Genomic DNA, 26,524 nt, shown 5'->3' on the forward strand with positions numbered 1-26,524 from the left:
GCTGTCACAATTCTTTATAACATTTCACCATGTAATAATTGTTTGTTTCGATCTAGATATTCAATAAAATTATTTTATACCATAAATGAATTGTGTAGATTGACTTAAGATGACGTCAGAAAGAACCGTTGTATACCGGTCAGTTTCAAATGAAGTAGAATAGAGTTTTAAATAGAATTGTCAAAAGTTAAATTTAGTGGGATTTGACTGGAATTTCAATTTTATTTTATCTAAATTAAAAATCCCTAGTTTTCACTATTTATACTTTATCACTATTTCCCATAGCATAATTATTAAAATTCAGAAACAAAGAGTTAAATCATTTCTAGTCATTAAATACGGCTATCTTAAATATTAATTTTATTATTATGGATAAAACTTTATATATCGCATAATTTTGGTAGAGGCGGGGCTGGAAAATGACATTTTTTTAATAAACTTTTTACTGGAATAAACTTTTACTTTTAGATTTAGGACAAGGGTGTGAATGGGGATGATGTTGGAACGCTTACCTTCGCACTATCAGATAAGAGCAAACTGGTTGAAATTTTCTTTTTCTTTAATAATTAATTTAACAGATCTCATAGGGGTAATCTGTTCCTTATAATAATTTTCTTTAATAATTTTACTAACAGATCTCATAGGGATTTCTTTGACACGCATAGATTTAGAAAAGGGAATCTTAGGTATTTTTGAAAAGAATGCCTAGGTGTTAGGGATTTTTATACTTTTGCTCGGGGCCTCAGAAATTGCAATAGGCATCAATATTTTAGAGCGTGTGCTACAAATAATTAAATAAAAAAAGTATTTAGATTAGGAAATAAAAGACAATTTTAGAATAAAGTAATAACATGGACTAATTTTAAATAAAAAATAGGAAATTATTTAAGAGATATCATTACAGACATACACACGCACACGCGTGCGAGCGTACACACATATACGTACACACAGTCACATATTTTAGAACCAATCTAGTTTCATCTTCAAAACAATGACAAGATTCTTTTTTTAATGGGATGGCGAATTTATTTCATTGAATATTTCATTCTAAATTTTCACATCTTAACAAAGAGAAAATGTTTCACCCACAATAATACGTTTAAAGTACAGTAAATAACATGCATATTTTCGCTGATATCCAATCTTGAACCTATCATCTACCCATCTTTGAAGTTAATATTCGAAAACTACGATGCAATTTCTCCAGCTTTGGAATTCTCATCTATATAAGTTATTAAAATTTAGATCAAGTAGATCATTAGATTAAGATCTTAGATCAAGTAGATTATGGCTTAACTGCAATTGTAATCGTCTTCTTGGAGTTCTGCGCATAAAGTCATCATTATTTTGTTAAATAACTAACATGGATGAATTATCAATTTCAATAATTTATTAAAAATTAATACAGTAATGTTTAAAGAACTGTTTAAATATTAAAACAGTTCTTTAAACATTTTATCGTTTGCCTTTGTCGTCTAAATAAATAATAAGATTAAGAAATAAGCAAAGGAAAAAAAAAGTCAAAATATAATTTCTGTTCTTCATTTTATGAACTTTGTGATCCTTTGTGAGCTTCCACAGGACTTGCATAATATGACATTCAGATTTGAAGACTTTTCGAACTGTTGGTCTACTTGGTTCCACTCTTTGTCAGTCTTTGGCGGTTCCAATCTTCTAACCAGTGCAGTGACACTCGCTCGTTGCACCTTTAAGAATAATATACAGCTTTTGATAAAAGGAAGCAATCAATCATTCATTTTCTAGGAAGATCTTCTACAGCTTTAATTGCATAAAATGTGCTGAATCTTGATAAATTTTTATAAGTATGAAAAAATAAAATAAAATTATACCTTCTTTGATTCACATACTAAAACTCCTTTATATTGTATTTTTAAATTTCTTAAGAGTACTTCTTTATTTAGCATTCATGAGTATTATATTTTATGCTTTTTGCTCAGTTCATAAAATTTACTCACTTCCATGTTGAATAAAATCCTTATGATTTTGATGTTTGAAAAACATTTAAACGATGCAAAAATGACGAATTTCAAGTTTGAACAAGTTAATTTTTTAAAATAGAAAAAAGAGCATAGAGGATTTTTTTTATGACTTTATGTTTTGTATTATAAAAATCGATATTTATAATCTAACAGTAAGGTTTACAAAAAAGTGCATGATCCATAGAAGATTTTCGCTTTCATCAATAGAAAGAACAATATTTTAATCCCAAACTTTACAATGTCTGATTAAAATCTTTTGTAAGCTATTAGGTTTTAAATATCAAATCATCTCAATATTAAAAAAAAATTACATTTTATAAATAGATCATTCCTTCTTATAAGCGTCATAAAAAATGTATTAAAATCCCAGACACAAACTATTTACTAGATTCCTGTAATGAATTTACTTTTGTAGTTTGGTCTAGACAAAACCCTAAGAATAAAATTTTATTCATTCTTGAATTAAATTCAGTATTATTATCGTTCTGTTTTTCTTCTTAATTTCTTTTTAAAAATTTTATATATAAGAAATGAGAACTGGTTAATGTAAAAACCAATGATAGAAAAATGAAACCACTTATTTAAAATAAAAATTAGTATTCCAAGTTTTTTAACGTCCAATGCATTTATACTGTTTCCATCAGGTTTCTAATTCATTTAGGAATTTTTGTGCACCCATTCTTTGAAATTTTTTTTCTTCTTTTCAATTTATTGATGGAATCGTGTTTTTAAAATTTATATTATTATTATTTAGATTAATTATCTTTTATTTTACCAATAATTTATTGTTTTTATTTGATGGTTGATTGAATCTTCAAAAATTTATTGACAATAATTTAAAATCAGTAATACTTCAAAACGAGCTACTTATTGGAATGCCTGACGTGCAGATATCAGGAGCAAGAAAAGATTTCCTAATATAAATTAATTGTTTTCTTATAGGATTAGGATCTCAAAATAGTCAATGCAAAATTTTCTCAATCATTAAAATAATTAAATGCATTTCGTTGAAAATAAATTTCTTCACTTAATGTAATACATGGTATACATAAAATAAAAAAAATCTGACTGTGTCATATTTATTAATTATAAGGTTATAGGAGAAAAATGAAAACCATTACATATCATTTATCAAAACATCAAAATGATTTATAATTTCAATTTTTATAAATTAAAGAAAATTTTTAATAAAATTTCTGTATAATAATATGATATAATCTTATTTTTCACTTTAAAATTTGCTAAAGAATCCAAAAAGAAATATATTTTTAATCACTAAACTAGATTGAATTCTTATTTGATCCAGATAACTGAGTATCCTATTTTATCCAATTATTACATCCAAACAATGATACAGATGAATAACGGAGCAAACATGGAATTTAAAGTCAAAATCGTTATATTCAACATTTGTGAGAAAATTCCTAATAGTTAATATAAAACCTTAAAATAAATGCATGAGATATTTCAAAACGGATTGAGGGTGACAAAATATGCTAGCTTTTACTAGTGTACAAATTATTTTGAAATGCCATTTTTGGAATTGGAGAAGTTATCTCTTACAGGAAAACAACTTATTAATTATATTTTTAGAATGGTAATTGACGAAAATATTACAGGAAAACAACATATTATTTATATTTTTAGAAGCTAATGATAATTGAAGAAAATATTTATTTATATTAATTTAAAAATTTAACTGAAATATTTCAGCAGAAGGATTTTGCTTGCATCTTAAAATAAAATTATCAAAATTAGTCTCAAACCTTATCTTGGATATTTCTGAAAATAAAACATTAACTTTTGAATCAAAATTTGATTTTATATTTATTTAATATTAAAACTATTGTTAATAATATTCAACTTGTATAGTACTATAATACTTTAACTTTAAAAGAAATATTTTCTAATTTAAACTTCATAGTTTTTGATATTCAAATTAGAAAATATCTTCTAAAAAAGGCATAAAATCTAAATTTCAATAAATTTTGAAGTTAACCAGCGAATTAATAGATTTTATATTACGCTTTATTTTAGACATCAAAAATTAGAATTGAACTTGAAAATTAACTGAATTAAAATTATACTTGCTCTTACTTGAATTTTTGTAGACAATAACCGTTATGGTTAAGGAGACGCTAACAATTAATAATATCGTGGATAAAATGAAGAGTTTCTTTTCTAGACCTGTTCTGGACGTCCACCAGCCCCTATTTAGAAAGAAAAATGCAGAATTGGAACAACAAATATAAACCTGCACGGAACAGAATGGATACAATGCTTATAAATTTTAAGTAAAAAAAAGGCATGTTTTATATTATACAGATGTTACTTGTAAATTTGTAATAACAAATATAGTTTACAAAAAGTTTTGATTTTTAACAATTCTTGACAAGAATAATGATCAAAATTTTAAAAGTCGCATTCATTTAATATAATTCATTTTGTATATTTTAAATATATATGATATTGATTTTCATTGCAGCTCTTTAAAAATGAAAAGCGCAAGAGATGTAGGTATATTTCCAATTGAAAAAATGCTTTCGATAAAGTAACAAACATTTTTTAATATTGCTACTTTCAATAAATGTATTGCTGTAAAAAACATACTCTAAATTTATTTATGCATTTCCAATATTATTAATCAGATTTACAAAAATCTTGACATAATTTAACTTTACGTTTGCAACTAATAAAATATTTTTTAAATGATTATTTATTTTATTGAAAGTATTTTTACATTTGAAACTGAATATCTTTTTCTAAAGGTTGCCACGAATGAGCATTTTGTAGGAACGTGTTTTCCGTTTTACATCAATCAGAAATACTTCATTTGTTTAAAAACTCATCTTTTTCTTAATGAGTACGAATTACACAGAAATGTAATCGGTGTTCATCAATTGTCTTTCTTTTGAATAATTTTCTATGGAAAAACTAATTATGAACTCTTTGTAGAAAATTTACTTCAAGTTTTAATAAGTAAAACTTTACAAGATTTTAAAAAAGACGCCATGATAAAATATAATCGCATGATTTTGATTATTAAAAAAGAATTTTTAAAATAATTTTTCTCTCGGTACATAATAATTTTGATTGATCTTTTCTAAAATAAAATTTATGCCTTGGCAATAATTTATTAATTACTGTCATTTTAACACAATCCAATCATCATATAAATACACTACAAACTCTATGGAACAGCATTCTATTAAAATAGATATCAAATTTTCCTCTTCTATCGTTCTATTTTCTGTACAAAATAAGAAATTTTATTATTTCTGAGATAGGTATTATTGCTGTCCTTTCGCTATCAGGATTTAATTAAAATAAAATGATAATGCCAAATGGCCGAAATTAATTTAATTTCTGGAATTTTTTGATTAAAGAATCTTCGAATGGTAGAAAAAGGTGCTTATAGAATCTTCGAATGGTAGAAAAAGATGCTTATAGAATCTTCGAATGGTAGAAAAAGATGCTTAAAGAATCTTCGAATGGTAGAAAAAGATGCTTAAAGAATCTTCGAATGGTAGAAAAAGATGCTTATAGAATCTTCGAATGGTAGAAAAAGATGCTTAAAGAATCTTCGAATGGTAGAAAAAGATGCTTAAAGAATCTTCGAATGGTAGAAAAAGATGCTTAAAGAATCTTCGAATGGTAGAAAAAGATGCTTATAGAATCTTCGAATGGTAGAAAAAGATGCTTAAAGAATCTTCGAATGGTAGAAAAAGATGCTTAAAGAATCTTCGAATGGTAGAAAAAGATGCTTAAAGAATCTTCGAATGGTAGAAAAAGATGCTTATAGAATCTTCGAATGGTAGAAAAAGATGCTTAAAGAATCTTCGAATGGTAGAAAAAGATGCTTATAGAATCTTCGAATGGTAGAAAAAGATGCTTAAAGAATCTTCGAATGGTAGAAAAAGATGCTTATAGAATCTTCGAATGGTAGAAAAAGATGCTTAAAGAATCTTCGAATGGTAGAAAAAGATGCTTAAAGAATCTTCGAATGGTAGAAAAAGATGCTTATAGAATCTTCGAATGGTAGAAAAAGATGCTTAAAGAATCTTCGAATGGTAGAAAAAGATGCTTAAAGAATCTTCGAATGGTAGAAAAAGATGCTTAAAGAATCTTCGAATGGTAGAAAAAGATGCTTAAAGAATCTTCGAATGGTAGAAAAAGATGCTTAAAGAATCTTCGAATGGTAGAAAAAGATGCTTATAGAATCTTCGAATGGTAGAAAAAGATGCTTAAAGAATCTTCGAATGGTAGAAAAAGATGCTTATAGAATCTTCGAATGGTAGAAAAAGATGCTTAAAGAATCTTCGAATGGTAGAAAAAGATGCTTATAGAATCTTCGAATGGTAGAAAAAGATGCTTAAAGAATCTTCGAATGGTAGAAAAAGATGCTTAAAGAATCTTCGAATGGTAGAAAAAGATGCTTATAGAATCTTCGAATGGTAGAAAAAGATGCTTAAAGAATCTTCGAATGGTAGAAAAAGATGCTTAAAGAATCTTCGAATGGTAGAAAAAGATGCTTAAAGAATCTTCGAATGGTAGAAAAAGATGCTTAAAGAATCTTCGAATGGTAGAAAAAGATGCTTAAAGAATCTTCGAATGGTAGAAAAAGATGCTTAAAGAATCTTCGAATGGTAGAAAAAGATGCTTAAAGAATCTTCGAATGGTAGAAAAAGATGCTTATAGAATCTTCGAATGGTAGAAAAAGATGCTTAAAGAATCTTCGAATGGTAGAAAAAGGTGCTTATAGAATCTTCGAATGGCAGAAAAAGGTGCTTATAGAATCTTCGAATGGTAGAAAAAGATGCTTAAAGAATCTTCGAATGGTAGAAAAAGATGCTTAAAGAATCTTCGAATGGTAGAAAAAGATGCTTAAAGAATCTTCGAATGGTAGAAAAAGATGCTTAAAGAATCTTCGAATGGTAGAAAAAGATGCTTATAGAATCTTCGAATGGTAGAAAAAGATGCTTAAAGAATCTTCGAATGGTAGAAAAAGATGCTTATAGAATCTTCAAATGGTAGAAAAAGATGCTTAAGGAATCTTCGAAGGGTAGAAATAGATCTTTTATTTTTTTTTGTCCTAATATTTACAAAATTTTCGCGAGTTTGAATACATTCTGCATATTAATGTTTATCAAGCAGTTCGGTATGGAGATATAAAATTATAGAGCATTTACCTATCTGTATAATCCACGGAACTGCCTTGGCTTTCCGCGTCAGGGTCCGAGATATGTCGCAGTTTACCAAAAGTTTGGGGTCTTCTAAATAGATTTATTTTTTCTCAGAAGAACTAACTATCCACATAATCACATTAATATTTATTCTTCAAAGCGTATAAGCAATAATTTTTACAAACTGTTTTTTTAATAACATAACCAATAAGTGGATTATATCTCCCTTTTAATGCATATTTTTTAAAAAGAACTTTTTAAACATTTATTTATAAATTTGCTTAGTAACTAAGAATAGTATTTCTCTACAAAATTATCTCAATTCTGATGTATATACAAATACATTAAAAATTATAATCAATTGTACTTGATACAAGCATTTGTCTGCAAAAATATAATCGGTAAAAAAAAGACTATTTTTTTAAAATTTGTTCATGGCCTACAAATCTATCTGAAATGGCTTAACTGTTAATTTACATTTAAAGCACGTTGAAAAAATGTATATTAATGTCATGGGATTTAGGTAAAATATAAAGAGTGCTTCTTCATAAAGCTATTCCCACATTTTGATATCTAAGTATGATGTATTGAAAATTGCATTTTACTCGGCCTTTTCCTTATCACATATAATACGATACTTGCATGTAAATACATGTAGTTATTGACGAATTATTCTTTTGAATAATCTTAAAATCTCTAAAGAATATTAAGAGTTTGAGATTCGCTGAAAAAAAAATTGAAAGCTGCTTGAAAAATATATTTATGATTTATTAAATATCTCGATAATTGAAATAGATATGTGTATCTTTTTGCATGATTGTAAATATTTGTGAATAAGAAGAATTACTTTACACAATAAAAATTTGTCTATCTGTAATTGTTTAAAATATTAATCTGCCTAAAAATTCCAAAAAATGCATAAAATATTAATTCCTATTATTCAGATTTTTAAAAAATATTATAATTGTGAAATTAGTCTTGAGAAATTAGCAAATAATTATTTAAAGTAATTTAAAATATTAAAACAACTCAGAAAGTACATAATATTTTTTCAATTATGATAAAAATTGCTATCTCCAATTCAAAAGCAAATATTCGTTTTCGTTTACACGTTTCTCACCATTTTTTTCATTTATATATCAAAAGCTCAGTAAAAGAATTTAAAATTGAAAAACGTAAAAAATTTATTTTAAGATTTCACCATCAGCTTCTATGATAAATTAACATTTTCTAAACGTTCGAGTATTTTAATAATTTTAAATATTTATTGCATTTAAGCAATTTTATTAATTTTAAAAGGTATAGTTTTAATAAAATTTTAAATTATAGAAGTTCTGCTTTGTTCTGTAAGAAATTTAAAGAATCTAATGCCTTTACGTACATTCTTTTGTAGACTGCTTTTAATGGAAGAAAGTAGTTTGTGTAATGGAAATTTTCTTTATTCTACTTAATTCAAAATTAGGTTAAATGATAGTGTAGAAAAAGTTTAAAAATGTTTGAGGTAAAAATTTATCCAAATAAAAAATCGCACCAAAAATTATGTAATAAAGCAGTTTTCATAAATTCATTACTTTTAGTTACCTATAGAAGAGTTCTTGATAGGTAATCCATTATTTTTGTCAAATAAATGGAAATCTCTTTTAGCAATAACAATGTAAGATGGAAGCTATTTGCACAGCATTTAAAAATTTTTTGTTTTTCTATTTTTTTGATGGAACAAGAAGGAAAAAAACACCAATCATTTACATTTCTTGTCCTTTTTGATCTATAAGGCTATTAAAAATTCTGCTTTCAACAACTTGGAATTTTTTGACTACTACAACAGAAATAAAGGCAACCATTTACACTTTTTGCCTCTTTTTCTATATAATGCTATTAGAAAAATCTTCTTTTAATAACTTGTGATTTCAATTCAAAGTTGTATTCAAAAGCATAGATATTTGTTCTTCTTGAAACAAAATCTATATCTTGTTAAAAATCAAAATATTCATCATAAAGCTAATACAATCATTTCAGTTTAAATTGCGCAAAATTCTTCAATTTGAAAAAATCATAAATGCTTATAACTTCGTTGGAACAAATATTCACAGTTTATGGTACATAGAAAGCATTAAAAATAATTTCGAAAATCTAGAAAATCTGTACTACCTAATGAGATAAAAATATCCAAATTGGTATTTTTATAGACATATGACAAAATTGTCTTATTTTTTTTATGAAAGCAATTTATTTGATCTTTTGAAATATTCCGAAACATGATATTGGAGCCATTTGCCTTGATCCTCTGAGATATACGACGTCACACCTTTAACTACCTCTACAACAATTCTCTGAATTAGAAATTGAATAATTTAAACTCTTTTAAGATTTCTTGTCGAATTAATGCAACAAATTATTCCAAATATGTTTGAAATCTGTGCAAGAAAATCTACTTTTTATCATCAGAACTGAATATTTCAAATTTTAAGTGAAAAAAAGTGCATATTTTACCTGGAATCATTGGGTTCATTAATATACGGCATCACGGTGACTCTTCAAGTCGGAAGCTGTGGCACAGATGAGAGAAATATGACCGCAAAATGTTTACTTAAGTTCTGATAAGATCCTCTCACAGCAAGGCGCGAAAATGAGAGGATTTTAACCATCTACCTGGCTGCTTGCTATCTTTCGTGTTCTCGATAAATTCCTATTTATGACTCGTGACTAAGAAATCATTAGCGAGGAGTGAAAGTGAACCTTTGAATCACCGAATTTTGAAATTTCGGTATGGCTTGTAAGTGATTGCGAATTGCATCAAACTATCGCAACAATATTTACCATTAAGAACTTTTTTCTTGGATATGGAGTATACAAAGGAATAAACAAACGAGATATTTTAACCATAAAAAAAATCTTTATATAATTGTCACCATAGAAAATTTAATGGATATCCACTTCAATGAATTTAATGGATATGGATATTTTACCAATTTTTTTATGGATATATTACCAATGGATTTAATGCATATGGCTGTTTCACCAATTTAATTATGGCTATATTACGAAGGAATTCAATGGATATGGATATTTTAGCAATTTTATTATGGATATATTACCAATGGATTAAATGGATATGGATATTTTACCAATTTTATTATGGATATATTACCAAAGGATTAAATGGATATTTTACCAATTTTTTTAAGGATATATTACCAATGGATTTAATGGATATGGATGTTTCATCAATTTTATTATGGCTATATAACGAAGGAATTTAACCCTTTCTAGGGCCGTGGGAAGTATGCTTCCCACCAAATTTATCAATCTTCGTATGAATTTATGTAGGTTGGCATAAGTACTGACAAATTTTTTTAGAAAGACAGAAACTTAGATGCTTTAGTTCTTTATTTTACACAAAATGATGTGTCTTGATTTGATACTTAATTATTAATTAACCAAATTAATTAATGAATCAAATTAAATTTATCTAATAAGCTAAATGAATCTGTTTTCTTATACTAATTTCAAGCTTAAAAATATTTTAACATAATATGACTAGGAAAAAAGGGCCCTTTAAAGGGTTAATGGATATGGATATTTTACCAATTTCATTATCGATATATTACCCAGGAATTTTATGGATATAGATATTTTAATGGATGGAATCATGTCCGTGTGTTTGTGAACTCAATAAATTATGAAAGAGACTAATTAGCTAGGTTGGTGAAATTCGATGTGCAGTTTTCACACCGATTTCTATCAAGTTTTATACAGAATCCATTAGAGTCCGTTCGCATGGCAGTGAACAGGATAAAGCAACGAAATGAATAGATGAGACGTCGCATTATTCTTTTAATATTACTATTGCCGATATGCCTTAAATTTTAAACTGGTTATTGGAATATTAAATACTTCATTTAATATTACAAGAAAACACAAAATTAATTTATTCTATAGGGGCCACGGTGGCCTGATGGTAAGGTCTCGGCTTCGGACCGGAGGGTTTGAGGCTCAAGACCCAATTCCACCGAAGAACCATCGTGCAAGCGGGTCTAGTGCACGTTAAATACGTCGGGGTCAAACGCCCTCCCGCTGGTGTGGTGTGGTGTGGAAATTCGGTGAGGGAGGTTCCAGCTCAGGTTTCGTTTGTGGCATCTGACAGTGGTTCATAATCACCAGGCCCGTACCAAAATAGCCTGGTGTTGCTTTAAAACGGGACGTTAATATAACTAAACTAAACTAAATTATTCTTTATATAAGTAAAACACATGCTGGCATTTTTATTGCACAGTTTCTTTTTTCATGTACACTCAAATGCTTGCTCCTCATTAAGTGTAATATGAAAAAAAAGGACAAAAATGTTACATGACTTGAAGAAATTATAATGAATAGAAACCAATTTGGACTGACCAATAATTTTTCTACTAATTTCTAAGAATTTGATAAGAGCTTAAGATATTAACGTTTTCATGTCTCCGAAATTTTCAGTTCATTTTCTTTGGGAGTTCTTGACTTGTAATGAATAGGAATCACTAGAACGATCACCTATAATTTTGGAAACTTATTATTCGTAAATGTCATTAAAACTTACATTGTTTCGTCCACTGGTAACACAATTATGTGACTTTTCTAAAACAAGAAATTAATCAAGACTTTTTTAATGAATTTAATTTTGGCTATATAAAAGTTTATTTCTATTAGCACAAAATTACCAATAATATTTTTATAATATTTTCAAATCTAGAATACAGAAAAACGTTGTAGAGATACTGCATAATAACTTGTGCTAATAGGGCTTTTTTTCTAATATATATACTTCGTCTTGCATCTCAAATATGGGAATAAAAGTGTTATACTGTAAACAAGAAAGCCTTTGCTTTCCTGAACAGTACATATACTGTAGCGTTACGTAACTAAAGGATCCATTACCGAACTAAAGAGTCATTTACCTAACACACGGATTTATCGTCTAATTACCGGATATATCACCTAATTAAAGGATACATATCTTAAATCCATCACCTAACTAATGGATCTATCACCAACTAACGAGTCCATTGCCTAACTAACGGATCTATCACCAAACTAACGGATCTATCACCAAAGTAACGGATCTATCACCAAACTAACGGATCTATCGCCTAACTGACGGATCCATTGCCTAACGGATATATCCCTAACTAACGGATCTATCACCTAACTAATAGACATATCACCTAACTAACGGATCCATTGACTAACTAAATGATCTATCGTCTAACTAAAGGATCCATATCTTAAACCCATCACTTAACTAACAGATCTATCACCTAATTAAGATATCCATATCTTATCCCATCACTTAATTAATAGATCTATCGCCTCACTAACGGATCTATCACCTAATTAAGATATCCATATCTTATCCCATCACTTAATTAACGGATCTATCACCTGATTAACGGATCTACTACCTAACTAATAGACTCAGTACCTAACAAAGGGATCAATCACTTATGACATGCCATGTATTTGTGTGAGAAATCATTGCATGTAACACCCTCAAATCGTTGGTCTCAAAGTCCTAAGTTAAGTTATTAATCGCAGCGGTCTGGCTCTTATCTCATCCCGGATTCTTAGGGAGAATGGAAGGATTTCTTACATTGTACATAGATGGTATCATTGTATCGATTGTAAATAGATGGCCGAAGAGGCTTTTAACCTGATAATGAAATATCATTGCTAGTGATAGTGGATATTTTTGGAATAAATAACAAGGTATGGTTTTCAACAATTTCCCAATGATTGACAGCTTTTGAATATGGGACGCCATCTATCGATTACATTTGATAGTATAAGGGAGCTTCCTAAATTCCTGACCTCGCTTATTAATTTCTAAGAAACATAGTAATTGTTATTGATTGACTCCTTCGTATTCCATTGTAATTGCCGCAAATCTTGTCTTGAAAACTTTGCATTTGACACGTTGTTTACCGTTGAATTTGTTTCGTTTTCAACATGTTGAAGCAATAAAAATGAATTTAGAAATAAAATAAATCTATGCTAAAGCATTGTGTAATACCATACTCAAGAGCAATGTGAAACATCATATATTCACAAACTAATGGATCTAGATACAAGCGATTTGAGCAGAAAGAAAATAAAGGATTTTTTTAGAAAATGAAAGTTTTCTTTTTTTTATGAAATTAAAATTTGATGGTTACATGAATTACATTTTAAATTATCTGTTGGCTCTTCAGTTTGAAGAGCTTTGTTTTATATAAGAGAACTAGAATAAATAGATTTAAAATGTTGAGTAAAGAAGTCTGTTAGAAAAGGAACCAGATTTTTCAAATTAAGTATAATTTCGAATCATACAGCAGAACATTAATAATGAAATAGTGCTTAACCCAAGGAAAATATCAATTTCATTCTTACAAATATGCTCTTTGACAGAGAACGGCATACTGATTATTTGTAAACTATTTATCCATTCATTGTCATAATTATCCACCCATTCATTCTTATCCATTTAGTTTCGTCTTTGAGCAAACTGAGGATAATCTGGTAGTTTAACCACGTATTTATTGACGGTACTTTAAAGTACCGTTTATCTTCACAGTATGACTATTTTTTAAAACAGTATTTGAAATAAAACAAAGAACGTATTTCCAATAAAAGGCAGAAGATATCAACTGAAAATAATATAAAAAAATCTTTTATCATTAATTTAATTGATTAAATTATTTTAATTTATTAAAAAAAGTATTTTTTCTTCTTACTGGGTTTATTCAGTACCAAAACTTAACTAATGGTTCAAAAATAAATTTGAAAAATTGGTAATAAAATAATTTTGTAAATAAAGGGTTAAACCATAAAAAATGCAACCTCCAATTCTGGTTTCAACTCTATTTTTCTGAGTGAATAATTTTTTTTTCATCATTCGCTTGAGAAGTACTCATTCTTAAATTTACTTCAATCTCTTAAATCAATCTATTACTTGAATGCAATAATATTTACAACGTTTAATGGATAGTAAATATGTACAATTTTTTATTAAAATATTTTCTTAATACTTACTCGTTTTCGTTTCGCATCATATTGCTGCTTCTTCTTAAATACTACGCCAAAATGAGAGAAAGGGTCGAGTAACCCTTATGACGTGAGATAAGCTGAAAAACAAAGATGGCATTCAAAGGACGCTCAATGTTGATATATTTATCTAAAAATTCAATTATTAACTGATCTGTACTTAAAATATCTGCGGATATTAAACATTTTTATGTGCTATCAAAATAGACAGACGATTTATTAATTCTGATGAGTATAGATGATATGCAAGTGTCACATGTAATTTGTGCATTATGCCATATATATATAGTGAGAGAGAGAAAACAATTACGTCGACGCAAAATCAGACTCATTTTTTAATCATCAATTCGCACGTTTGGATTGTTTACATGTTTACTTCGGCTGGAAATCGAAAACAACTCTGCTTATTTATTTTATTTTTTGGAGTTGGATAACGATAAAAAATAAGCATAAGTCTAGCAGTTCCGATTGTAAATCAAAATCGTCGAAGACGAGAAGTTAAGGCTAATGTATTTGAAGAATCATAATGATTCATAAGAAAATCCAGTCATAATATACGAAAATAGAAGTATTGAGGTAGGTGGAAGCCATTGTCAGTTTTTGCCACCATTGTAATACCACTTTGGAATAAAGCTAACCACTCGGAATGCTCTATTATTGTTACTTAAGTATAATTTAAAATAATGTTAAAAATATATGATATCATTGTGATATAGTTCATGAATGAAATGCATTAGTCATACATTTTTAGAGCGCGTGTTAGAAATAATTAAATAAAAAAAAAATTGTATTTGGATTAGGAAATAAGAGAAATCTTTAGAATAATGGGCTAATGCAGGGGCCAACTATAGATTAAAAAAAATAGAAAATTTAGATTTAAATTAAATTAAGAAATATATAATATTGTCACAAAGCCTTAATGTAAAAATATTATTTAAAATAAATTATTAGATTATATAAAATATTATTTATTATAAAGTACTATTAATATTGATTAAGTTAAAAATGGATAGAACTGTGAAACTAAATGAACCAGTTTTTTTAAAGAGAGGATTGATAATATGCAGTTTTGGAGGCCATAAAAGGCCTACATATGCATTTGCTTTCAAATAATTTAAAACAACAGTATAGTATCAACAATATGACAGATGTATATTGTATCATATCTGATTCAAATAGAAATTATTATTGATTAAGGAGAGAGAATTAATATATATTATTTAACTTATTTAAATCTTAAAAATCCTCATATAATTAATTTTTATATCATTAGAATATAATGTATCGAAAATGTATTGTCTAAATAATCAAAACCGTTCATTTCATGACTATGAAAGATAAACTCAATTCTTGATTGGCGGTATGGATATCTCAATTTCCTGAATTTTACAAGAAGAAAAGAAAAGAAATATATTTTTTTGCAATAAATAACGAATATGGCGATTTTTTCCCCAACTTGCATGAACATGATACCTTTACATAATCCACGAACATGAAAAAAATATTCGTTTTTTTTTGTTATTGATTGCGAAAAGTTTTTTTTTTTTTCCTTTCTTATTACATATAAAAATTACATAAGCGATGTTAAGCTACAATATGTATCATGATATACAGGCAATAGCAATAGGTATAAGTGCAGCTAATAATACTCTATTCGTAATTTGATATGTCCATATGAGGATACAAGTTTCGCTAACAAACAGTTTCAATAATGCTGTATTATCAATATTCGAAACACAACTGTAATTTAAGCTTAAAAAAATATATTAAATTACCAAAAACAGATATTTACGTCTTACATGTATAGATATACATTTTATTTAATAAAATGAATTGCTTTCTTAGCTCAAGAATATATGCGAAAATGAAGTCATTGTAATTTGATAAGTCTTGGAGTTTACAATTAATATTTACACTCATTTTTACTAGATTTTGATTATAAAAATAAGAAGGGAAAATAATAAATAAAAAGTAATAAAAGGAAATAAATAAAATAAGAAAATATATTAATAAGGAAATGTTGTAAATAATGGCATCATGTACCATTGTTAGTATTCAATATATAGTTTATTAACAGACGCTTCCCTTAAACAATGAAACAAAAAAATAGCAAAAATATAAATATTTTTTTTTCAAATTTTAGTGGTAACTCTAACGAAAACGATTTCCCAGCAACAAAGTGAGCCCGATTAAAGCAATAAGGGATATGGTTTTTTTACTAGATATATTGATCTGTGTCAAATATTAGACGAAATCTGCCATCGGATTGTATATTCCTGCATGTATGATAAACATGTATTTGAAATGGCAACTAGCTACATGAGTGAATTTTGATCTTTGCAGGACAATTATAGATCTATGCCTAATTTTCAACTAGATCCATCAAATGTGCCCGTATGAATGTGCAAACATAACTCAATAAATTCAAACTAAGTAAATGAAATCTTACATGTGTATTTGTATTAAATTTGTAGATTTATATCATATTTGGAATTCAGTCGTCAAAGGAAAGAGGTTCAAATTGCATTAATTATCGTCTTGAAAGTAGGAAACTAAGCGCAAAAGCCGGCCGCATTGTGTAAGTATAAGAGAAAGTTGAAAGTCTCCCGCTGGTATTATTTTCTCTGATGCTGCTTCTCATGTAAATATTTGTCTTGTCATTTAGTTCCATTCATATCATTAATGAAAGCCTAGACTCTTAGGAAAATTTTAAATTATGAAACTCTTCTACTTAAACCTGCATATTTAAGTATTAGAGTAAGTATAATTCAGATGGGAAAATTTAAATTTTAGGCTCACAAAGAAAGAAATCACAAATTTTATAGTTAATTGGATCCCCCCCCCACAAAGAAAATGCCAAATTAGCCATTATTTAAAAATTTCCATTGAGCACTGCTGTTACTTTTATGTAAATCAGAAAACAGTTATTATTAAAATTACTGTTTGCTTATACTTCAAAGAGAAGTAATGATTTTTTTTTAATATTTAAAGAACTAATTTTGATGTTTTTAGAAATCCAAGTATACATATATTTATACTTACTTAGTTATTAGTTTAATTAGTAAAACTTGCGATATTTCTCTTTATACTTAGAATATTTTTTAACATATTCTATTCCATAATCTTAAAAAATTCTGAATGTTTAATTTATAGTTTTGTAAAACAATGTATGAATAAATGTTTATTGTTTAAAGTAAAATAAATTTATTTCAAAATTATTTGAACATTAAATTTATTAATTCAATTGCCAGTATAATCTCATTAATTATTACCATCAAAGGATCTGCTTTGAGGTAATCTCTTATAGGGATTTTCATATTCCTTTATGATAATTGTTCAGTTTCTTCAGTTTCATGGTTCAGTTCCAGAATCGCATCCATTTTGTTCAGCAAATCTCTTATTATAATGGCAAATATTTTATTTAAAAATCAGGTTGAGGCATTCATTATTAAATATATTAATTTAGTCCACTATATAATCCCATCAATCACTATCGTCCGAGGAGTTGCTTTGAGGTAATCTCTTATAGCGATTCACTTACAGCGATTCTCTTGCAGTCCTTTATGGTAATCGTTCAGTTTCCTTAGTTCTTCCAGAATCTCATCCATTATGTTTAACAAATCTCATTGTGACGGCAATATTTTATTTAAAAATCAGATTGAGGCAATGAATCTTAAACATATTCATCTATAAAAATATAATTCCATCATTCACTATTATCCGATGAGCTGCTTTGAAATAATCTCTTATACTGATTCTTCTGCAGTCCTTTATGGTAACCGTTCAATTTTTTAAGTTCTTCTAGAATCTCATCGATTTTGTTCAGCAAATCTATTATAATGGCAATATTTTATTTAAAAATCAGGTTGAGGCATTTATTATTAAATATATTAATTTAGTCCACTATATAATCCCATCAATCAGTATGATCCGAAGAGCTGCTTTGAGGTAATCTCTTATAGTGATTCTCTTGCAGTCCTTTATAGTAATCGTTCAATTTTTTTTAGTTCTTCTAGAATCTCATCCATTTTGTTCAGCAAATCTCTCATTGTGACGTCATCACTATTTGATGGATACCTTTCTACTGATGAATCTCTGCTTGCTGCAGAATTGCCCTCTTCATTATCAGGCATGGCACCGATATCTTTCTAGGTTTGGATGGAGCGTTATTTTAGGTCCTCTAAGAGAATGAAAACCAATTACAAAACCTTGAAGAAACTAAAAAAATTATTGAACATTTAAAGAATCTTAATAACAGTTTTGTAACTGATAAAATTTTGAAATTTTTGCATATATTTCAGTTTGATTTACCGGATGATTCAAACGAAACAGGAGGTGTGTAGGCCTTTATGTAGAGAAAATAACAGGCTATTTTCACCTAGATTTTGCGTACTTGTGTTCATGAGTACTCGGTTTCAATTTTTGAAAGAAAAAGCTTGGTTCAAATTTCAACTGCTTAGGAAAAAAATTTAGCCTGGACAATTTATGTATTTCTTAACGTGCGCGGCAACTTTATCAATAAATGATGCCTAGAATTATTTTTCCACAAAAAGAGGACTCAACTGTGAAGCTGACTTTACCAGTTCACACCTTTCTTTTTATACTGCTTTATCAGTGAGACAGTCATGATTCTACTGCATTTAAACATTTCGGTAAGTAAACAAATTATGTAGAAGCACTCTGAGGATTACGAATCTTCCAAAAATGATCTTGAATGTTGAACAGATGTTGTTCATTGGCCAAAAAAATCCATATGAGGCCACAAACCAGCTGGACTGCAGGGTGCTGAATAAGTTGAAATCGCATTAAAGGAGCGCGAAGTGCCAAGTGCAGGTAGAAGTAATGCGAAGTGTACAATGTCATTGGAATCGGATATGCCATATACAGCAATGCGGATAGTTTGAGAAATATCTTGAAGTTTTTTTTTTTTTTTTGTAAAATATCTCTAGTGATAATGAGATGCTAAACATTGATTTTGATATTCATTGTTCGGATGAAAATGGATGATGAATGTTCGTGACAGGTGCTATGGAGTGATGAGGTTCTTTCTGTTTGAATGGTGATTTAAACATACATGGATGTCGGATTTTGTTCGTCAAGAAATAATTTTGCATGCTTTAAAACTGACAGTGTGGTGTGGCTTCATCTCTCTTTCAATCATTGGACCTTACTTCTACGAAAATGAAAAGAAAAAAAAAACATGGTCTTGAGACGAAACTTATTTTTTCTGCAGAATCTAAGTATACGTTGATGTTTCTATCGTTTCAATTGAGAAATTGTTTTAAAACCATGATCATCTGTCTATCCAATACAATTTCATCAATCTTCATAACTCTTCCTATTAAGCATTATTACGGCAAAACTTTTTAGTTGACAAAGTGATTAGAGAGTTATTTTCAATATATTGGTCGCCTCGGTCACCTTTTCTAAATCTTATTGAATTTCAGCTGTGGGATATTTGAAAAGATGTGCTTATAAAAACAATGTTTTGAACTTAGCCGTCTTAAAAGAGAGAATTTTGAATATGTGTCCCATCACCAAGCGAATGACTGTTGTTCTTTCTCATGGAATATATTGTGTGCATCCTTTTGAATATAGAATTGGAGGGAAAAAGCGAGAGGTATCTGTGATGAGTTTATTCTTTCACATGTGAAAGCAATGATATTTTTATCTATTTTTTTAGTCATATTGTATAGATTTATTGAGTATTTCATATGAGTGCCCTGAAGTTTTTTCTTATTAAAGCATTGTTAAGTTACTCATATTTATTTTATCCCATTAAAGATTGTTAGACCTGTTGAGAAATATGCAAATTTAATGTTCCGCAACATTATTTCTTCTCCTAGACAGGAAAATATGAATTAATATTTTTTTTCTTTAAAAATTGAAACTGTATCTCATTAAAGCATGTATACGAAATTTAGATGAAATTATTCTAGCACTTTTGTTTGATTTGGATTACATCATTCATTTTTAACCAAAAATTGAAATCTTAAAAATATGATGAAGTTAAGTTCCACAAAAGAACATTTTGAATGGAATCCTTAGCATAAGTAATTTTATGAAATGTTATTTTATGCTTAAGTAAGATAACAATTTAGTGAGAATTCTGATTTTTAATTTCTTTTAATGGTACCAACAATCAGAAAATTATTAAAAAATGTTTCAGAAAATTATTAAAAAATGTTTCAGAAATTTATTAAAAAAATCAGAAGGATTGTAACTAACACATTTTTCTATTTTCCCCGAAATTAGATTATTTCGCGTAATTGAAAAAAAGCGAGCCAACCCTCTCAAGCAGTTCCAGTTTTGTTATCAGAGAAATTGTGTCTGAATTAAAAGTTTGTAGAAGCTCATTTAAATTTTGATTTACATTTTGATTCTGCGATTTAAATGAAAGGTACATTGAAAATATTCTTTTACGATTTTAAAAATCAAAATAGATCCATTTATAACTTTAAATTTATTTTGCAAATCAAACAAATAATAAGTTTTCAGTTTAACAATTTTCATCACTATTGAAGAACTGAAGTTTTTTAAAGAGAAAAAAAGCAACATTTTATAATAACTGCTCTTATGAAATGTTCAATTCTGATCTTCCATATGAGAAAAGTGACCTCATCCAAACTACTTAAACGCTCATGTGATAAAATTTTCACATTATTATAAATTTTAATTTATGCAAAGCAGCAATGCAACTTATATTTGAAATGGATATATTGGAAATGGAAGGGATTGAAATGGATAGAACGATTAGATTTTACAAAATTTGTACTAAATTACTAACATTTAATAAAAAAAGACTATTTCAAGAAATTTGTTCAAATATTTTCGCATAATATAAAAAAAAAACCCCACCGTATTATTGATTTGCTATTCCAAAAATTATCATAAAAAACAGTTGTAAAATATTTTGCAGAAAATTGAAATGATCAAATGGTATTTGATAATCTTATAATCTATAAATTTCTGTTAATATAATTTTAAAAAAACGAATAAATTTGCCAAATAAAATATTTTACCTTGGTTTCAAATGTGTTTTTCGCAAAAATTATTTCCGAATCCTCCACCCACAAAATTATCTAATGGAAATAATTTAAAAATTCATTCCATTGGATTTAATTCATTTCATTCAATAATAAATCAGATTCCCAAAGCTGGATACTTTCTGTAGCATCTGGTTTGCATCTCGCCTTATGTTTTTGGTAAGCTGATTCCATATCTAAACTTTAATAAGTGGCAAATTTCCAACTAGGAAGACTAGACAGCTGTCTAGGTTTGCAAGGCGTAGAGCGGGAAGGAGAGGCAAAAAAGTTGAGTTAAGAACTTTCTAGTTGCCAAATAAATGTTAATAAAAATAAAATTATTTGATAATATATTTGCATATTATTAATGTTGTAAAAAGAATAATTTGTCTTATTCCTATATATATCTCATTACGTTCATTTTTTACTTGTTAGAATATTTATAAAACTGAACATCTGCTTCAATATTATTGTGTGTAATCTTCAATAATATTTGTGGGCCTGTGTGACTTGATGGTAAGGTTTCGGCTTCGAAACCGGAGGGTATCAGGCTAGAGACCCGATTTTATCGAAGAACCGTCGTGCAAGCTGGCTTAGTGCATGTAAAATCCATTAGGGCCTAACGTCCTCAAGAAGATGTGGTGTGGAAGTTTGAAGAGGGAGATGCCAGCTCAGGTGTCGCCCTCGTCATCTCACCGCGGTTCAAAATTTCGAGATCTGCCCCAAAATAGCCCTAGTGATGCTTTAAAATGGAACGTTAATATAACTGAACTGAACTCATTAATATTTGTAATAATATTGTTCGCGTTCTCTAATGCTATTCGCTCTTCTGGTGTGGAAATGGATGAAAGAAAATAAATACTTATTCAAAATGTTATTAAAATAAGAAAAAAAAATGTTAGCCTAAATTAAATCCTTTACATGTTTAAAAGAGGCTGGAATATGAATTTAAATTGTCCATTGTATTGAAAAAAGGGCTCTCATAATGTACACTACGTTAGGTTGCAAAATATTTTAATTTGTTAATGTCGAATGTATCAGTTAATAATCATTATTATTTTAAACTAGAAAATAAACAACTCTGAAGATTAATAATTCTCAAATGAATAATAACAAAACAAATGCTTCTTGAAAGAAAGGAAAAGAATAAAATTGTGTTCATTGTTCCTACAAAAGCAACATTAATTGATAACAACATTCATTTTCTCTATGGTGTCATTAGAAGTTCCGATTTTTTCATACAAGTGATGTGAGATATATAATTTTCATAGTTTTATTTGTATTTTCAATTCAATTTTATAAAATGTGATATTTTTGCAGAATATCTGGCACAGATTATTAAATGGACGTAGAAATATGCATTTAAAATGGTATTATCGATAATTTTTTCCTTTTACTGTTATCCAGATAAATTCTACGACTTGAGAAAATGTATAATGATGAGCAAGCTTAACCAACTCTTTAATTAATATGCTTGTCAAAATTTATACAGTTTTTCTTTTTGTCGTGTGACTATTTTAAGCCAATTTTTGCGCAGTAGCTTCTGAGGGTAAAGACCCCTGAGCACCCCGAGGGCAGAAGTCTGACTTCTAGCTCAAATGAAGATAGCAGACACACACTCGCTTGCACAACCCCTTTTTACAGGGGGATTCATTCACGCAGCAATAAGCTGTTTGAAATGCTGATGTCGTGTCCGCGTTACCACGGAAAGGAGGTGCAGTAGTTTCTGAGGGTAAAGATCCCTGAGCACCCGAGGGCAGAAGTCTGACTTCTAGCTCATATGAAGATGACACTCATACATTAGCTTGCACAACCCCTTTATACAGGGGGGAACATTCACAAACCTCACAGATAGAACATAGATGAAGAACAACCATGCCCGAATCGGGATTTGAACTCGGGACGCTCATATCACGGGGAAGATACGCTATCCCTATGGAAGGATGCCGGCGCTGTTTGAAATAAAAATGGGAAGTACCTTTGGCTTATAAAGCAAACAATCAGAGATGAACTGAAAACTTATGCTAATTTACATAAACAGACTTAACTAGATAGATGAAATTTGGTGTACGGTCTTAATATCAAACTTGTCGATTTTCATCACATTTTGAACAATTTTCAGAGGACATCTATCTGCTCGGCTGTTCATTTGGAAGCTAACAGGATAGCTATAAAACGAAGTAAACTAGATAGATAAGATTTAGCACACAGATGTAACAGCTATAGACACATATCGAATTTTCAGCAAAATTCCACAATGAGTAGACTGTTTGTCGGCCTCTATTTCCAGAAGCATGTAAATTCAATAATTAAAAAAACAATGATAAATATATCAAATTTGGTATGTGATTTTGTGACTACATTCGCGGTTCGAAGTCAAATTTAAATTCAGTTCGTTGAGGAAAAATGCGTTTAATACACAAATTCAATTTTCGGATACTATTAACAGCATGCTAGGAATTTTTTTTACCAAAAAAAAAAACCCTCGTCAAGGATCACAGAATAAACTTAGTAAATTGCTGAATATACACCAATGGTTAATATTTCGTAACTATTAGCATATTAATTATTGTAACATACAAGGCATTCCCTATGATAAATTGGGCCGTGGTGGCCTGGTGATAAGGTCTCGGTTTGTGGGCCATAGGGTTTCAGGTTCGAGACCCGATTCCACCGAAGAACCGACCTGTAAGGGGGTCTGTTGCACGATAAATCCGTCAGGACCAAACGTCCTCCGGTTGGTGTGGAGAGGGAGTGCCAGCTCAGATGTCGTCCTCGTCATCTGATAGATGTTCAAAATAGCCCTAGTGTTGCTTTAAACGGCACGTTAATATAGCCCTATGATAAATTTCTTAGAGAGTGTACGAGAAAGCTTTAGAGAGACCACTCCGACTGGTTCTTTCTTGTGTACGAGGTATACGAAGAGATGTTGTAATCGTCTATAAAAAATTCAATCTGGAGAGTTTGAGTCGTGGACGTATCTCCACGTTTCAGACCTGCCTCTCTTGAATACGATAATTGAAAAATTCTAGTAGGATTTAACTTGATACATGACTTTGGCGCTAAATTTGTAGATGAGAAATGGCAAAAAATCCATTTGCAGGAAATTTGTCTTTCCTCGTGCAAGTGAACGAAATTGTTACAAAATATAAGGGTTAAATAAATAAAATTCGGTACACCGTTTTAACATTTAAACTACAGATTTGCATCCAATTTTGAACCAATTCGTCACTGGGTTGACGGTCTGACAGTCTGCCCATTCTCGGGCAATGGATGCGATAAATAAATAAAATGAAAAACTATAATGAAAAAAGAAAAACGCTACGACTTATGTCTGTGGAAGTTTGTAAGTGGCTTCATTTCTAAAATTGTTGTGCTTTGTGTCCAATTTTGGTTTCTTTTAACACTTTATAGGACTGTGGGAAGTATGCTTCCCACCAATTTTATCCATTTTCGTATGAAATTATGTAGGTTGGCATAAGTTCTGACACATTTTTTTAGTAAGTCAGAAACTTAGATGCTTCAGTTTTTTATCTTCCACAAAATGATGTGTCTTGATTTGTCACTTAAATATTAATTAACCAAATTAATTAATGAATCAAATTAAATTTATATAATAAGCTAAATGAATTACTTTTCTTATTATAATTTCAAGCCTAAAGATATTTTAACATAATATGACTAGAAAAAAGTGACCCTTTAAAGGGTTAAAGCACAACACGTTCGTGCAAAACTTGGTCGGGGACTGTTCGGTTTTCGACCCAAACAGAAATGAAAATTTAACGCTTTTATTTTTTATTTTTTGCATTTCTTTTAACATAGATTGAAATACTAATTTGTATAATTATTACTTTTATTTATTCTACAACAGAAAACATTTTATTTCTTTTAAATGAATGTTTCGATAAAAGAAAACGAATTAATCTTCTTTTTTACTCGCTGTTGATGTCATTTAATAAATTGTCTCTAAAAGAAACATTTTATATATTTTAACAACAAAAATATCTGCTTATTTTGAAAAAAAAGTATGGAAAATGACAATTATAGAAAAAAAAATCCATAAAAATATAATTTGACAACGAATAATATTTGTTTTAAAGAATAATCTATTTAAAAAAATATTTACCTTTCTCAGCAAGAAGAAATAACTAGCAACACCTGCCGTTGCAGCGACACACTTTGAATGGGAAGGCGTCTTCACCGAATTTTTATAAGATCTGTGATAACACTTTTATTATGGTGAATGTTATCTTTTAATCCACTCGGAGATATTCCGAATTGCACTTCTTGCATTCAAACAATGCTCTCGTTATGTAACTTAAGTTGCAGATGCTTCTTATCACAATGAATCAAAAGAGTTACTCAGCTTCGGCTTTTTTTTATCGAGCCTTTGAAGTTTGCAATTAAAATGAGAGAAATGAAATAACGGGGAGATAATCAGTTTTATAGTGTTTAATATTTAATCTTTTAAAACAAATTTCAATAGCTCCACTCCATTGATTTTTTTTAGATTTAACTCATTTCATTCTTAATTGAAATAGTTCAAAATTGCATTTCAGCGTCATTTTTACTTTCTCTTACACGTAGGATGCAGAAGGTGCAGTTATCATATAAAAATTCAAGTTCAAGATTTTGACGAATTCCCACGCTTTAGACGCCCCACCCCTCAGTTCAAAAAACACATTTTTCTAAAATATTTGTCTATGACAAAGATTACTAAAAAACAAAAACTTTGAGCTAGACAGATGAAATTTGGTTGCAAATTTGCATATTTCTATCAAAGTCTGTTCAGAGGAAATCTGTTTGTCCGAAAATTCGAATATAAGTTAACATAACTAGAAACCAGAGATAATATTCGGACGGATAAAATTCAGTACACACATTTAAAATTTATGGTGTAGGCATCTATAGATTTTTGAGCCAAATTCAATGAGAGGGGTGACAGTCTGTCGGTCTGTACTTTCAGAAACATATGAACACGATAACTCAAAATTGAAATGAGTAAGATATATTAAATTTGGTGTAGGATTTTTTTACTACAAGTGTGGCTTTTTACTCATTTTTTTGCTTCAATGGATTGAGAAAAACGCACCTGAAACACAGATTTGATTTACGGATGCTATTGGCTACATACCAGGGATTCATCGCCAAGGATCACACAGATTCAGTAAAAATGCTAAATTCATGCCAAAAGTTAATATTTTGTAGATATTGTACACCAATGTTCTGTGCAATAACAAATTTCTTAGAGAGTGTGCGA

At 28.9% G+C, this 26,524-nt stretch overlaps 1 long non-coding RNA gene across 1 annotated transcript; it reads right to left on the bottom strand.

Annotated features, from left to right (window-relative positions):
- Positions 1-1,379: 1,379 nt before the first annotated feature.
- LOC129989113 (uncharacterized) lies at positions 1,380-25,521 on the bottom strand. The gene is made up of 4 exons (XR_008785730.1): positions 25,391-25,521; positions 14,228-14,319; positions 4,101-4,213; positions 1,380-1,709 (listed from the first exon to the last, which is right to left on the bottom strand). It is a non-coding gene; the product is annotated as an uncharacterized LOC129989113 (long non-coding RNA).
- Between the last annotated feature and the right edge of the window lie 1,003 nt (positions 25,522-26,524).

This window comes from Argiope bruennichi, chromosome 10 (assembly GCF_947563725.1).
Source record: "Argiope bruennichi chromosome 10, qqArgBrue1.1, whole genome shotgun sequence".
NCBI lineage: Eukaryota > Metazoa > Arthropoda > Arachnida > Araneae > Araneidae > Argiope > Argiope bruennichi.